This window comes from Macrotis lagotis, chromosome 2 (genome assembly GCF_037893015.1).
Source record: "Macrotis lagotis isolate mMagLag1 chromosome 2, bilby.v1.9.chrom.fasta, whole genome shotgun sequence".
In the NCBI taxonomy this organism is placed as follows: Eukaryota; Metazoa; Chordata; class Mammalia; order Peramelemorphia; family Peramelidae; genus Macrotis; species Macrotis lagotis.
In genome coordinates, this window is record NC_133659.1 from 276,293,755 (window position 1) to 276,309,688 (window position 15,934).

At 36.2% G+C, this 15,934-nt stretch overlaps 1 protein-coding gene and 1 long non-coding RNA gene across 2 annotated transcripts in view; both read left to right on the top strand.

The window, feature by feature from the left end:
• LOC141514982 (uncharacterized) overlaps window positions 1–15,479 on the top strand; it is a 71,391-nt gene extending 55,912 nt beyond the window's left edge. The window contains exons 6-7 of the long non-coding RNA XR_012476182.1: window positions 763–847; window positions 2,776–15,479. This is a non-coding gene — a long non-coding RNA (uncharacterized LOC141514982). The remainder of the gene's footprint in view (window positions 1–762; window positions 848–2,775) is intronic.
• The window catches only part of GRIP1 (glutamate receptor interacting protein 1), a 739,827-nt gene that overhangs the window by 162,188 nt on the left and 561,705 nt on the right, over window positions 1–15,934 (top strand). The window lies entirely within an intron of this gene.

A 15,934-nucleotide genomic window follows, 5' to 3' on the forward strand; every position in this document is an offset into this window, starting at 1 on the left:
CCATTTTTGGAGTAACTTTGACAGGGAGATCAAATTGTGCAGGCTTCACATTTAACTTCTGGAGGAGCAGAGCTCTGGTTATATTGATTTTAGTCCTGTTTCCTTGTGGCGTTTTAATTGTATTGATCTCAGCCTCTATCATGGGGACCCTTGATCCTCAGTTAAGATTCCAAGTCTCAATTTTCACAGGATTGGTTTTGAAGGATTTTGTTTTGGGTTTTTTGGGTTTTTTCCCCCTCTATTCAGGCTCTGGTGACATAGGCTTCATGTGTGTTTTCTAGCATCTTCCAATTCATCTCCTGATAACCCCTAACCCTAGTTCTTTGTCTTTATGTTGTCATTTATTGTTCTGTCTACCATTCTGAGTTTCTTCCCCTGATTAACTCCCACTGGCTCTAGTCAGTTGGCTTCAGGTGTAACCCTAGATCAGATGGAAGAGTTCAGGATTTCTTTGTAATTGTTTATCCTTTGTTTGATTTGCTTTCCAAAGGAAGTTAGTAGTCTGGAGGATAGAATCCTGAGCCTGGAATCTAGAAGACCTGAATTCAAATCTAATTTCAGACACTGATTAGCTATATGACAAACTTTTTTATTTTTTTAAATTGGGCAAGTCACTTAATCTCTTTCTTCCTACCTCCTATATAGTTTATAGAAAGGTCAATATTTGTAAAGTGCTTAGCACAGTTACTAGCATATTGTAGGCACTTAATAAATTTTTTTTCCCCTTCCTCCCTTCTTTTATTGTTTTGGAATGTTTTACAGAAAGTCTAAACTTGTATGATGATGATGATGATTGTCCTTCATTCTATAAGAAGACCATGGCATCAGGGAGGTTATGTCATGACAAGTAAGTGAATTGGATTTGAGTGAGGGGGGCTGTGCTAAATCACCAGCTTCACTTTCTCCTCAAAGCCATCTAGGTCCAGTAGCCAGATCTGAATCAGAACAACTGGAGATGGCCCTAGATGGGAGGTAGTCAGAGTTAAATGACTTACCCAAGGTTACAAAGCTAAGTCAGAGTCAGGTATCTGAGTTCAGATTCAAACTCCCATCTTCCTGACTTCAAGACCAGTGCTCTATCCACTGTACCACCCAGCTGCCATCCAATAGATAAGCAAGAATTGAATTCCTTTCTTCTTCCAGGGGATATCACCTGGAGTATTTCTCCCTCCCCTCTCATGTTTTTCTGACTGCAGATCCCAGTACTGCTCAGCATCTCTGATCAAATCATTTCCCTTTTACCCTACTGCCTTGGAGTTATTAGCCCCTGGATTGGCAGTCACAAGGGAGGAGGAGCAAAATAACAGGGACAGCTAATCTTTCTCCTTGCCCCTTCTTTCAGTATTTCTTCCATTACCAACTCTTGTTTGAAAGGCAGCATCCCCAGGCCTTCTATCTCTCCCAGAGGTCCCCTTTCAGCTTCTGTGACAAAAGGTCCTGGAAGCTCAAACTCAGTAAGCCTAGCTGTTCTAGGAGATGCAGATAAATCTTATTTCCACATACTCTACAACCAAACTGGCATTCCTCCAACTATATCTGCATAGGATATCTCCCATGTCTGTAAAAGAATACTTCCTAACCTCAGAAGCTTGGAGGGAACCTTTCATATATATAGTCTTTACTGGAAACCCCTAGCACTCCTTCCTTTGCTCCATGTTGCCTCTCTTGCTATCTGGAAAAATCCCAGTAATCGAGACTTCTTACTTGAATTGAAGTATTTCTAAATTCTTGTTTCTTGTGTTTATGCTTCATTGATTCCACCCAAGTGTTTTTTTTGTCAATTTGTGGAAATTTTCTGCTATAGTAAAATTTCCTTTCCCTTTCTCTTATAATTATACTCAGATTTTACATGTTTTAACTTGTAATCATGTTAAGTAGAACACATTGTTAGCGAAAGAATTAATGGGTTCTTGCATATTAGGCAGTGGAGAAGAGCAGAACTGGCTATTACCACATTTGAAATATTTTGAGGATGAAAAAATAACATTTTTTATAATGGTATTGCTTGGGTTTTTATGACTCAGTGAGTGTAAATAGCAATGTTTCTGTTTTGGCCAAAATCCCTTAAGATCTTTCCCTCCAGACTGGTAAAAAGAAGTCATTTTTTGACTCATTTCTTACTTAGCCTTAATCACTGAATGAGCATTGCCTCAGATAAATCAAGATCCTGGGAAAGACTTTAACTTAAGAACAAGGTCTCCTGCTGTATCTAGGGCCATGATCAGCTGTTCTGATCTTGATCTTACCACTTGTCCCAGATGGCTGTGAAGGACAGTTGGTGACTTTGTACAGACCTCTTTCATTTAAATCCAATACACTTGCAAGTCATGATATCAACTTCCGGAAGTCATGATTCTCTTTGAAAATGAAGGAAAAATAATAGTAGCAATAACAATAACAACCACAACCAAGCTATAACTACCTTGTTATTCTCTTTGTATGTCTCCCTTCTTCTAATCTTCCCATATCCTGTTCAGTCTGGTGAGTAATCAACCTAAACTGGACCAATTGCACTTCCCTGTAGAGATACCATAGGAAATTGCCTTGCCCAATTTTTTTCACCTCACACCTTTTTCTTCTCTTTTTCTCCTCCCCTGCCCTCCACTCCTTCCAACTGTGAGAAATGAAAACCTGCATAGACAGTTTCTGGATAATTAATAAACAATTTATTAATTAGGCTAGCTGATAAACAATAAATTGACGATTAGTGGTTTTTCTTGGTAACCAAAGACAAAACGATGGAAAACCTGACTGCTTTAAATGCCTTTGCCGAAGGAGATGCCCCCAAGAGGAGAAATCAACTCTGACTGTCAATTAATGAAGAGGTACCCTAAAAGTCTTCAGAGACTTGATCATGAGACTCAGTCATCACCTGGACAGAGGAATGCCATCTCCACCTGCACCACCACAAGCTGGGTCACCCTAAACTCCAATGGAAATGTGCAAGGACATTGGCTCTTTGCTTTGGGGTAGGAATTCAACTTGATGATGTTCTGTTTACACTGGTCTCCTAGTTGAGTTGGATCCCACTGAAGATCACAGAGCAAACTCTCAGAAGATTATGTGTAATATCCAGTCACCCATGTCCTTCAGAGATTATAGGGGCTGGTATTTAAATAAGGAAATAAAACCCCTGATCCTAATTAATAATTGACACTAATACAATAGAAAAATAATTTCCCTCACAATTCATGGGTTCTAATGACTTACATCTCTGTTTTCTGCTGTTAAAGAATCAAAGCAATTGGGAAAGTCTCCAGGTATGCTGGATAATCTGTGGTCAGGGATACTGTGAAAGAGATTCCCGTTGAGGTATTGTTGGGACCATAGACCCTTCTGTCCAATTCTGAGATTGTGTGGCTTTTTTATTTGTACATGGGTTCTCAATCATAAGTTCTCAGACCCCATTGTGCTTCTAGTCTTTTCTAAGACAAAAAATATTTAGACCATTTTGGTCCTGGCAGAAATTTCCACTTTGTGTAAAGCAGGGAAAATGTTTCTTCTTTCAGTGTGGCCTCATGTTCAACCAACTTACATAATTAATATGCCCCGAAAAATCTCTAAATTAATTATGGGATTGGCCCCTGAAGGAGCATATCCATATGAGGAAATGCTTCAGATATCTTAACCTGGAATCTGAGAGTAACTCAAGGCCACTTGCTTAATCTCCTCTATAAGATATTTTATTGATCCCTCTATTATTCATAATTTACCCCCTTTTAAACCTGATAGTCCAAGTAAGAACCTAATGAAGGCTATTGAGTAAAAGCTTTTGGAAAGCTTTCTATGAGTATTGCTTTAAAGACACTGGCTATCATCTATCCAAATCATCTTTCTAATCATGGTGGCAACTTTGTAGCAGAATAGTCATTATTGCTTTTCACATCTACTACTAAGTGAGTTAATTTGATTAAATCTTTTTAATGAAAAAAAACAAGCATTTGTGTGATAAAGTGAAATATTAATTAAGAAGTCTAGGTAGAAAAGTGTTTAGTCATTATGCTTAAACATTTCAACATTTCAAAAATTCAATTCCAATCTCTCAAATATATTTTTCCACTTTTCTCTCATTCTCTTACAATTTTTTAAATTGCCTTAAAATTCAGCTCAAGAACCACCTTCTATATAGAACCTTTTCTGATCTTCCCAGAAATTTCCCCTCAAAAATTCTTGTGTAAATATAAATATTTAAGATTGCAGTATCTAACCATAATAGCCCTAAAATAACAATAATAACTAACATTTATATAATGCTTTAATATTTGCAAATCCTTTATAACTATGTCATTTAATCATCACAACAAGCCTGGGAAAATATGTTCTATTATTTTCCCATTTTATAGATGAGGAAAGTGAGACAAATAGACATCAAGTTACTTGTCTAAAGTCATGCTGCTAGAAAGTGTCACACTGGATTGGAACTCAGGTCTTCCTGACTTCCATGTCTAATGTTCTATTCATTAAACCACCTCGCTTCTTAGATAAAGAGTTGGAAGGTGTCTTTAATACACACACACACACACACACACACACACACACACACACACATACACACACACACACACATATATATACATATATATATATATGCATATATTAGTTCCAAGGTTGAGTTAACATAATATAAAATGCTATAAAATGCTTTGCAAATCTTTAGGTGCTATGTAAATGCTAGTTATTATAGAAAATATAATTCCTTGAAGGTGGAAACTAAGATTTTTGGGACACCTTGTTTACTTATAGTGTCGATAGAAGCATAATGACATAGAAACTACTTTGTCCTTGAGGCATTTTACAAGCTTAATTATAACTTACCAATGTAGGAAGAATACCATGCTATACTGGTAGAATCTCCTTTGACTCTAACACCAATGGAAAGACATAGACAAAATTCCTATAGGATGGGCAGGCCATGGATAATTTGTGATTTACACAGTTGGAATGAATATATGGATGAGATCCCAGAGTCCTTCCACCTTAACTCTTTGTTCTTCTCTTTTTCTTTGCCCTGAAATATTGAATTCTCTTTTTTTTTTTTTTTTTGCCAATGGAAGAGCTCCTGTTCCATTTGAATGTAAGTTTTTTGAAGGCAGGGATTATTTTCTTATTTTATTTGTATTCATAACATTTAGTATAGTTCCTAGCCCATAATATGTGCTTCTTAAATATTTGTTGATTGAGTGATTTCATGGAATACCTAGACTAGAAAGGTATACCTTCTAGCTAAGCAATGCTTGAGAATGGTGAATGCTGATATTTTATTTAAGCTGATTTATAGAAACTCCAGCTGTGACCAGAAAAATCCATTTTTCTTTGGAGGAAAAAGTCATATAGGTAGTTTCATTATTCAGGCATGATTCACTTGATAGAATACCTTTTGGTGTAAATTTTTCTTTTTCTTTTAATTTAAAATTTTCCTTCAGAAAAATAGGTTATAGAATCTTATTTTGTATAAAATAATGGTGGTCTGGCTTAAAAATAGTAAGTTTTCTCACTCCATTTAAAGGTCTTTGAAAAGCTATCAAAATTTGCATAGCTACTTAAGTTGGAAATTTTTATTTTTTGGTTGGTGTACATCAGCAATCATACAGCAGATGGCAGTAGGGTGTAACTAAATGATTAAATTTCCTTTGGAAAAATCTCACATGATTTAGCATTTTATCTTTGTTTTAGTACTTACCCTTAAGATATAGCAGGATTTTGAAATATGAAGTATGAAATATCAATAATTTAGCCATCTCTATCAGATTTTGGTATATAATTATGTAGTGTAACCTTTTAGAAAATAGAATAAACAATATTTCTATTATTCTCATATTAACCATAGTCTCAACCTGATATTAAGCCTTTCTTTCTATCTCTTATTTATTTGTCCAGTTTTATTTTATAAATGTTTGTCATACTTATGGCCAAGCAATAGTGGACTAGTCATCCATGGAATTGAGATTCCATGTTCTGTCTCCTGCCATTTTCACAAAACAGTCACCAGGGTCAAGAATGCAATCTCTCCTTGTAGTCATCTGTCTTGAGTCTTTGTCTTCCTCCAAACCTTAAAAACAGTTGCTTCCTCTGTGAAGCCTTCCAGGGTTACCTCTAGCTATTAATTCTGTTCTCACCTCCATTTTCATTATATCGTAATTACTTGTATAAATGATACATTCCCCTAAAAACATATAAACTCTTGACAACAAAGATTAATGTTTTATTTTTCTTAATATATTCATAGTACCCTACTTGTTTTCAAACCTATCATGTTCTTTCTGTTGCCCATTGACCATGAGAATACTAATTTTTAGTTTGACATATCTTACAGTCAAATGACAATATCAGAAAATTAAAAATACTATGTCCTGAGGAAGATCTTTTAGTCAATCCAATCAGCAAAGATTTTTTAAGTTCCTTGATTTGTTAGCCACTAAGGAAGATTTTTCAATCCATCAGCAATTATTCATTAAGTGCCTACTATGTGCTAGATGCTTGGTAGTCCATGCTTTCTATCTTTTAATTATCTCAGTTTATCCTGCATATAGTTTGTGTCTACAGAGATATTTGAATGATGTCTCCTCTATTAGTCTGTAAACTTCTTGGCAGCACCGATTGCCTTTGTCTTTTCTTGTATGTCAGAGGAGGCACTTAGTACATATTTCTTACCTGACTGATTGTCCAGTGAAGAAGGGCAGCTCATATGTAAGTAAGTTTCAGAGTCTTACTGAAAGTCTCTGAAAGAACGATAACTTGCCCAGATTATACAGCTAAGTCAGAGGCAAGACCTGATTTTAGGGCTCTCTAACTCCAATGCTAATTCTTTGTCTACTCGGCTACAATACACACTGGATATAAGAACTAGAAACCTACATTATGGCACTGCAGAGAGTTTGGGAAACTAAGATCCAGGAGAAGAGAGAGGGGGAAGAAAGATGGATAACTGGCCTGATTGGGAAAACTAGATTACCATTTTGATTAGAATTGGCCTTAAAGAGATCAAGAGGGGTGGCTAGGTGGCACAGTGGATAAAGCACCAGCCCTGGAGTCAGGAGTACCTGAATTCAAATCCAGCCTCAGACACTTAACAATTACCTAGATGTGTGGCCTTGAGCAAGCCACTTCACCTTATTTGCTTTGCAAAAAAAACAAAACAAACTAAAAAAAAAGAGATCAAGAAAGAAATGTTGTACTTCTTTTACCAAGTGTCATTTCAATTTCATTCAACAAATAATGAACAAGTTTATTTGGACTAAAAAAATAGCAAAAAAATCCATTGCCTTCTGTAATTTGAAGATGTGGGAGAAGAGATAGGACTTGATAATGATTAAATTTAGAGGGAGGAAAAAAAAGGATAAAAGATATAAGAAATTGCTAGTATCATGAACTGAAATTGGATAAGGAAGAAAAAGCTGTTTTGGGGGTAAATGATGAGGCAATATGGTGTAGTAAATAGAGAGCCTCTTTCAGAGTCAGGAAGACCTATGTTCAAATTTCACCTCTGATAATACTGATTGTGTGTCTCAGGTCAAGAAACTTAGCCTCTCAAGGGGCAGTTAAGTGGTGCAGTAGATAGAGCACTGGCCCTGGAGTCAGGAGAACCTGAGTTCAAATTTGACCTCAGACACTTAATAATTGCCTAGCTGTATGACCTTGGGGAAGTCACTAAATCCATTGCCTTGCAAAACCCAAAAAAGATAATACTTAGTTCTCTAGACAATTTTATCAGACTCTAAGCTACAGTTGCCCATACTAGAGGCAGTTTCTTTTCTTGGGCATCCTTAGGCATATACCAATGAAATGGCATATCTAGTTCCTGTCCCACTTTATTCAACCTCCCAAAAGATGAAGAATTGAAAGGGATAAAATTAAATTCTTCCTTCTAATTTTATAGCTTATAGATGAGCAAATTGAGTTCTAGAGTCAGATGAATTACCCAGAATAACACAGCTAGCTGGTTATGTCTTAGGGAGAACTCCATGTCTTTCCATATTCAAGTCCGTTGCTCTCCACTCTACCATATTGTTCAATTTGGGATACACTGAATTTGAAGTTTGAATAGGAAATGGAAATGTTCAACAGGCCATTAAAAATGTAAATCTTGAACTCAAAAAAAAAGGTCAAGATTGGAGATGGATATTTGGGAATCATTCACACAGAAGTTATACTTGAAACCCTTGAGTTTGAATGTAATCCAGATTGAAAAGAGCAGAGGGAAGTCGATAGTGATCATTGGAGAATGAATGGATTTAAGTGCCAAGAGGAAGAAGAGAAACCTAAATGGGAGACAGAGAAGAATTGGGATAGAAGTGTAGAAATTTGTTTCATACGAGTCAGTGGAGAAGAAATTGTCAAAAGAGAAAGTAGTTGAGAATGTCAAATGGTGAAAAGAGATCAAGGAGAATTATACAAACGATTTATATGAACGTTGGTTTTCTACTGGAACCAATTATATAGTTTATACTGAAGTGGACCAGGAAGGAGGGTAGGGACCCAGCAGCATGATCTTGGATGAAGAAATTTCCCAAGGAAGCATATCTTCTATCATTGCATCCACTAAAATAGATACAGGCAGAAACCAAACTTCACACTTTGATATAATTTCACAGAATCACAGACTCTCAAAATTGGAAGGGGTCCCAGAGATGGCTAACTAGAGGAATTAGGTGAGACCACTGTTTTTAGACACAGCCTATTTGTTGATTAGTTTTTTGTTTTATTTCCTTGTTACAAGGGAATGTCCTATTGATATGGGTTTTAATTGGTGAATGTTATCAGTGTTTAAAAAAAAAGGAAAAATAATATGGACAAATTGTTATTAAAACATTTCTGATCTTTTCTTCTCACATCCTTTCTTTTTTACCCTAAATAGTGAAGAGGGAATCTGAGATATACCAAGGATATAATGTAGGCTGTTGAGTGCTGTCATTTTGAATACTCTCCTTTTATAAATCTACCAAGTAAACAAGTTTGACTTCTTTTTAGATCCTTTATACAAAAGATCTAGGACTCATTCTTTCTGAGGCCAGGAGTCACCTGATGACAGGGGTGTCCGGTCATCCTTGTCTTCCATATTCTGTTACTCCTTTAGAAGGCCATTTATATTGCTTATTTGGTTGGTTTTTTAGTAGGTTTTTGACTGTTTATGTATTTTAATTTTTCTTTTCCAGGCTGCTCATGCCACGCTTCTTGAGCTCCCAAATTAGGGAAAGTCTAATTAAGTCTAAAGCCATTTGAGTCCTCTAGAATGTATATAGAACTTTGTGACCAAGGGGTGAATTGTGATAGGATGAGGTAGACTTGGTTAATTTTTTCCCTAAGGTGTCAAAAACTGTTTTTGAAATTTTTCTTAGCTCAGAGGGTGAGGGCATTGGACTTTGACATAGCTTTCTGATGTCTTCAGTATAAAATCTAACCCCTAAAGAGGTAATATTTCCTTCCTCTGTAAAGCATAAAGATGTCCTGTGGATAGCAGCATAATAGAACTGAATCTGGCTATATATGGTGAACTCTCATATATCAGAAACCCAGGATGGAATTGGTATGAGAGGTTGGAGAAAGGGACCTGAGCACAGGAGCATAGCCTAAAGATGTCCTTTGAGAATTGGTGTTGGACATAATTGGGCTATTTATGTCATATGAACTATTGTAGAATGAAGTGAGCAGAACCAGGAGAATGATTTTACAAGAGTACACCTTTGTAAAGAAAGACATCACTGAGAACTTGTAACTCAAACATCTTTCCCACCAATCATAACTCCATCAGTCTGATTCTAAATCTCATTCCCTACCTCTCGGCAGAGGGATAATTGACTAGAGGTGCAGAATGAGAAATACATTTCCAGATACAATCAAAATATGAATTTGGTTTCCTTGACTATATTTATAAGGGAGGTATATAATTAAATAATTAGCTCAGGGAGAATTATAGATGAGACTGGCGAATAGAAATATATTTCCTCTCCCCCAGACAAAACAAAAAATAAAAATGGAAGAAAAAAGGCATTAATAAAATATTTTGAAAATATTCAGATAAGGGGAGCAGAAGAAACTTAAAATCAGGTAGGACAGTATTGGTACTAATATGTTAAATTTGTTATATATATTTAAGAACCCAAATTAGTTATACATGATAGCAATTCCCACCCAGTTTCATATCCAGTCCTTTAATATTGTAAATGCCCTTTTTTAAAAAATTTAAAGCAATGGGGTTAAGTGACTTGTCCATGGTCATAAGCTAAAAAATTATTTTCTGAACTAGGTTTGAACTCGGGTCCTTCTGCCTCTATCTGGTGCTCTATTCACTATGCCACCTAGCTGCCCAATGGAGTCCTTGTTTGTTGACATTTCTCAAGTTGCTAGTTAAAAAAAAGGAACAGTATTCACATTTCTTGTTTGGTCATGGTTTTGAGGATTCCAGTGATATGTCTTTTTTTTGCCATTCAACTGTTATATAGAGCCAGTTGTTTTTTAGTCACTCAATCAATAAACATTTATTAAAATGCCAGTCATTATGTAAAACAAAAGTCGTTTGCTGCCCTGAAAGAGCTTATAGCCTAATGGGGAGACAAAATGCATACATGTTTACTATCTCTTTCTCTATCTCTCTATCTCTATCTCTATCTCCATCTCTATCTCTATCTCTATCTCTATCTCTATCTCTATCTCTATCTCTATCTCTATCTCTGACTCTCTCTATCTCTCTCTCTCTCTCTGTCTCTATCTCTATCTCATCTCTGTGTCTGTATCTATCTCTATCTCATTTACAATAGATAAAAATATATAGCTATATCATATAAAGCTATATACAGAATAAGTAAGGAATAACAGAAGAAAGACTCTAGCATTAGGAGGTGTTGGAAAAGGTTTTCTGTAAAAGATGGGATTTTGGATGTAACTTAAAAAAAAAAGAAGCCAGGGAAGTCACTTGGCAGAGGAGAGGAAGAAATTGTTCCAAGCCTGATGTGGGACAACTAGGTGGACATGGTCACTGGAATGCATTTTTGATAGTGGATATCTTAAAATTCTTAGAGAAATTTACTGTAAGCCTCTACCTTTTTTGGAGGACTCCTCTCTCAGCACCTGCAGACTTTTGGATGTCTTCTGAGCAATTCTGGAAGTACAGTCAGTTAAGTGGATTTCACTTCTGAATACTTCTTATGCTTAGGAAAATTTGTCTTAGTCTCCTTTGCTTCTTTGCAGGTCCTACCCATTCCTAATAGTGCTATTGTTTGGAACCAAGTCAAATATGTCTATTTTCTTTTAGGACTCAGGGATTGATTCTATTTAGTATATTACTGTGTAGCAGCATTCTTCTCTTAGTTACTATTAGTGTATTTTTTTCCCCACTAAGTCCCTTCATTCATTGCAGGAACTCTCATAAAATTCCATTTACCTCAAAACTGAGGACAGTATTAGTAGTTACTAAGAAATTCCTTTTGTAAGGTACAAGCTAAATGGTACAGTGGACAGAGCACTATCCTGGGGTCAAAAAGTCTTGAATTCAAATTTGATCTCAGATATAAGCTGTGAGACCTCAGGCAAATCACTTTACCCATTAGCCTCAGTTTCTTTTTTTCTATATGAACTAAAAAAGGAAATGGCAAACCACTGCAGTATCTTTGCCAAGAAAATCCCAAATGGTGTCACCCAAAGAGTCAGACTTGACTGAACAGCAGCCAGAAGATGATTTGGGAGCAGTTTTGGGAGAATCAGGAAAGATCTCATGGAGCAGGTGTTTTTTGAATTGAACCTTAAAAAAATCTAGAAATGACAGGACTTGGAAGTAATTTGAATGATTTTATTTGTCAAAACAATAGTCATCACTATGGTGTTGGGAAAGGTTCAAGATAAATAGTGATACAGTATTAATCTGGATCCTGAATCTGTAGGAAGCAGTATCAGGAACTAACATAGGTTCTGGACCATTTTCCAAGGTGAATCTAATCCTAGTTTTCTTTTTTATTTTCTGGTAATAATATTTTACTCCCCCTCCCCAATTCTAGGTAAAGATAGTTTTCAACATTCATTTTTGTAAGATTTTTCCCCTCCACTCCTCCCCAAGACAGCAATTAACCTGGTAATTCTATCTTTCAAGGTATCACTGGTAACTTCTTTGATTCAGCAGGATAGATCCTAGTTAGTGAAGTGAGGCCCAGTGTCCTTAGGCAGGGGGATTTATAGATAGAAACAGAGAAAAGAGAAGCTAGATAAAGAATATCCATCCATGAGTGTAGCATCTGACTTCAAAAAAATCCTCCATATTCTCTTGTTTAGCCTTAACTGACCTACTTAAGAGGTATGCATTTGTAAAAGGCTCTAGTTCCCTTTGTGTACTTCCATCAATAATTCAAGGAATCACCAAGTATTACATGCCATGATGTGACTGGCAGAGGCACCACCTGCTTCAATATAAAGCTACACTACCCTTAAGATCTTAAGAATAGTATGTGATTTGGTTATATCTACATAGCTATTATCTTTCTTTACCTGCATATCTTTTTGTGCCACCTGTAGAAGTGAGTCTCTCCATATATTTTATCTAGTTCCATATTATATAAAACTCCTTCTAGCAAAGCAGATTAGCACCTTATCTTCTTAGAGAGTTCTTTAGATCACTAACAGTTTAAATTACTTTCCTCAGATCACATCCAGTGTGTTGAAGGTGAGACCTGATCCGAGATCATGCTGAATCTGAGGGCAGCTAACACTCTTTCTACAGACTCCATTGCCTATATCACTCAGTAAACTCTATAGACATTTTGTCTTGATGCAAGATTTTGTTTCTCAAATACCTGAACTGAACTAGCATCTGCATTCATTTTTTAAAAAATTATCTTAATTGATTTCATTAAATATTTCTCAATTACATGTAAAAATATTTAACAATTGTTTAAAAAAATTTTAATTCCAAATTCTCTCCCTCCCTGCCACCTTTCCTCCCTTCTTGAGAAGGCAAGCAATTTGTTGTTGATTATACATATGAAGTCATGCAAAACATTTCCATCTTAGCCATGTTAGCATATGAAGTCATGCTAGCTCTTGCGTGAGAAAGCATAATGCAAAAGAATGAATATTAGATTAAGAGTCAATAATCCAGGGGCAGCTAGGTGGCGCAGTGGATAAAGCACCAGCCCTGGAGTCAGGAGTAGCTGGGTTCAAATCCAGTCTCAGACACTTAATAATTGCCTAGCTGTGTGGCCTTGGGCAAGCTACTTAACCCCGTTTGCCTTGCAAAAACAAGTCAATAATCCTGAATTATTTTTATATTTTTTTCTACTTCTGTAAAACCTTGAGAAGTTTGCTTAGTCACTCTGAGATACTGTACAATGAGATTATCTGTATAATGAAAATAATACCTGTTCTGTTGACCTCAGGAATTTGCTGAGGATCAAAGAAAAATGATTGTATGCACATCAATTCATTTGTATCTTTACAGTACTATGTAAATGTAGATTATTAATATTATCTATCTACATATCATCTTTGAAGATGTTAGACAAGAGAGCTCAGGACCAGTTGCCCTGACAGCCCCATTTATTGAACTTTCAATGTCAGCAATTATTCATTAAAAATCATTCTCAGGAGTCTGTTGGGGATTCACAATTCCTATATATTCTAGGAGATTTTCTTTAGAAAGAAGACGACTACTTATTAAGTGCCAACTATGTGCCAGGCACTGTGCTAATACTTTACAAATATTATATTTTTTGATCCTGTTATTAACCATATTTTACAGAAGAGTAAATTGAGGTTGACAATTGGGAACAATAGTAAACACTTTATAAATATTACTCCATTTGGTAACAACCCTGGGAAGTAGGTGTTATTATTAACCCCATTTTACAGATGAGGAAACTGAGTTTTACAGAGGTTAAATAAGGATATCATAGCTGGTGACTGGGATAGGATTTTAACACAAGTCTTTCTGACTCCAGGTTTAGGGGCTGTGTGATGCTCCCATTTCCATTGTTCACCCCTCTGGGTTAATTCATTAAGCGTTCATGTCATTGCCTAGACCCAGGAGCTCACATTCACTCCTTCACAGTCTCAGCTCATATACTAACTTCAATAAAACAACTCCGAAGTGCCATACAGCTTTTACTTATTAGAATAATAGACCAGATGGCTTCTTTTAAGGACAGTCATGAAACAACATGATAACACATTGATGAGTTTGGATGGTGGCTCTAATTCCAGTAGAGTTAGTACCATAATTTTTCTAGCTAATTAAGAAAACATCCATTATTAGTCTTTAATGCTTGGTTTTGTTTGTTGTGAGCACAGTAGTTTTCCAGTTGAGTTTAGTATCACCAAAATGAAAAACTGCCTTGCCTTGAAGCATATTTGACTAAAATCAAATTCCAAATATGGCTCATAATCCCAAATGCAGAGAGGAGTATGGGTTGTTTCCCTGTAGAGAAATGACTTGTGATAAAATGGCATCTAAAGGGAAGGAAAACCACTGATATATCGGTTCCAAGGAGTGGATCAGAAATTTAACATCCAGAGGTTAAATGTGATGGGATGCGTGACAGTTTATTGACTGACAATCATGGTATTGCTTGTAGTTATTTATTATACTTTGAGAAATAATTAAGGGATAGTGCATTGGGAATTTAGGACAGGGCTTCAAGCTAGACAACTTAGGTTTGAAATCTCCTTCAGACACTTAACAGTGAGATGTTGGACAAGTTACCTCCCTGTCCAAGTCTATTTCCCTATCTAGTTAATGGGGAGCTTATATAATGTATATAGCACCTATCTCACAGGGATGTTATGAAATAATTAAATAATATCTGTAAAGCATGTGCAAACATTAAACTGCTATATAAATATCAGGTAAAAATTCTCATTGTCCTCCTCCTTATCATCATCATCAATCACCACCATCATCATTCCCTTATTAGTGTATTCTAGGATTCTAAAGGTCAAATCTGCTGATCTTTAACTTGCAGATTTTACTTGCTTCCTTTAAGAAATAAAAACAAAAACAAGACATGTCCTCTTTTCCTGCTTTATATCCTGTACTAGTCTATCTATACTTGTTGGGTTATTTTAAAATATCATGAATGGGAAGGGACTCCTTAGGCACGTCTGTAAGATGAAGTTTATCTGGACTTGATAACTTGAACATATAGGGAAAGTCAGGGGCTCTTTTATTAAAAATCCAGCCTCTGATACTTAGCAGTTGTTTGGTCACTTAAAATCTCAATCTCAGTTTCCTAAATTGTTAAATGGGAATAATAATGGCACTTACCTCAAAGTTATAAGGAGCAATTGAGATAATATTTATACCTTTATAAATCTGACATTTTATAAGCATCTGACATATTTTAGGCATTTAATATGTTCCGGTTTCCTTTATTCCTGCCCTCTTTCTTTCCTTCCTTTCTTCATTCCTTCTTCCCTCTTCCCCTTCCTTCTCTCCTTCTCTCCTCTCTTCCCTCCTCCCTTCCTTCTTCCCTACCCTCCTCTCTTTTTCCCCTCCTTCCTCTTTCCCCCTCCTTTCCCTCTCTCCCTCCCTTCCTCCCTCCCTCCCTCCCTTCCTTCCTTCCTTCCTTCCTTCCTTCCTTCCTTCCTTCCTTCCTTCCTTCCTTCCTTCCTTCCTTCCTTCCTTCCTTCCTTCCTTCCTTCCTTCCTTCCATCCTCAACTTCCACTTCCCATTAGACTTTTTCTTCTTCTGATATTTCCAGTCCAAAAATGATTTTTCTTGAAATAGGAAAATGAAGATGTAAACATATGATTCCATTGAGTCAGTTAGTCATTTAGGTCATCCCACCTTAACCATGTGGAACACCTTTTATGAATCATTTAGTTGGAAATATGAGGTAACAGTGAACAAGACCTAAAAAGTGCTATTGAATCAATCAACCAATCAATCAAAGACACTGGGCTAATATAAACTTTATTTTATATATCTCTCTACTCCTTAGGTGGCACCTTCAGATT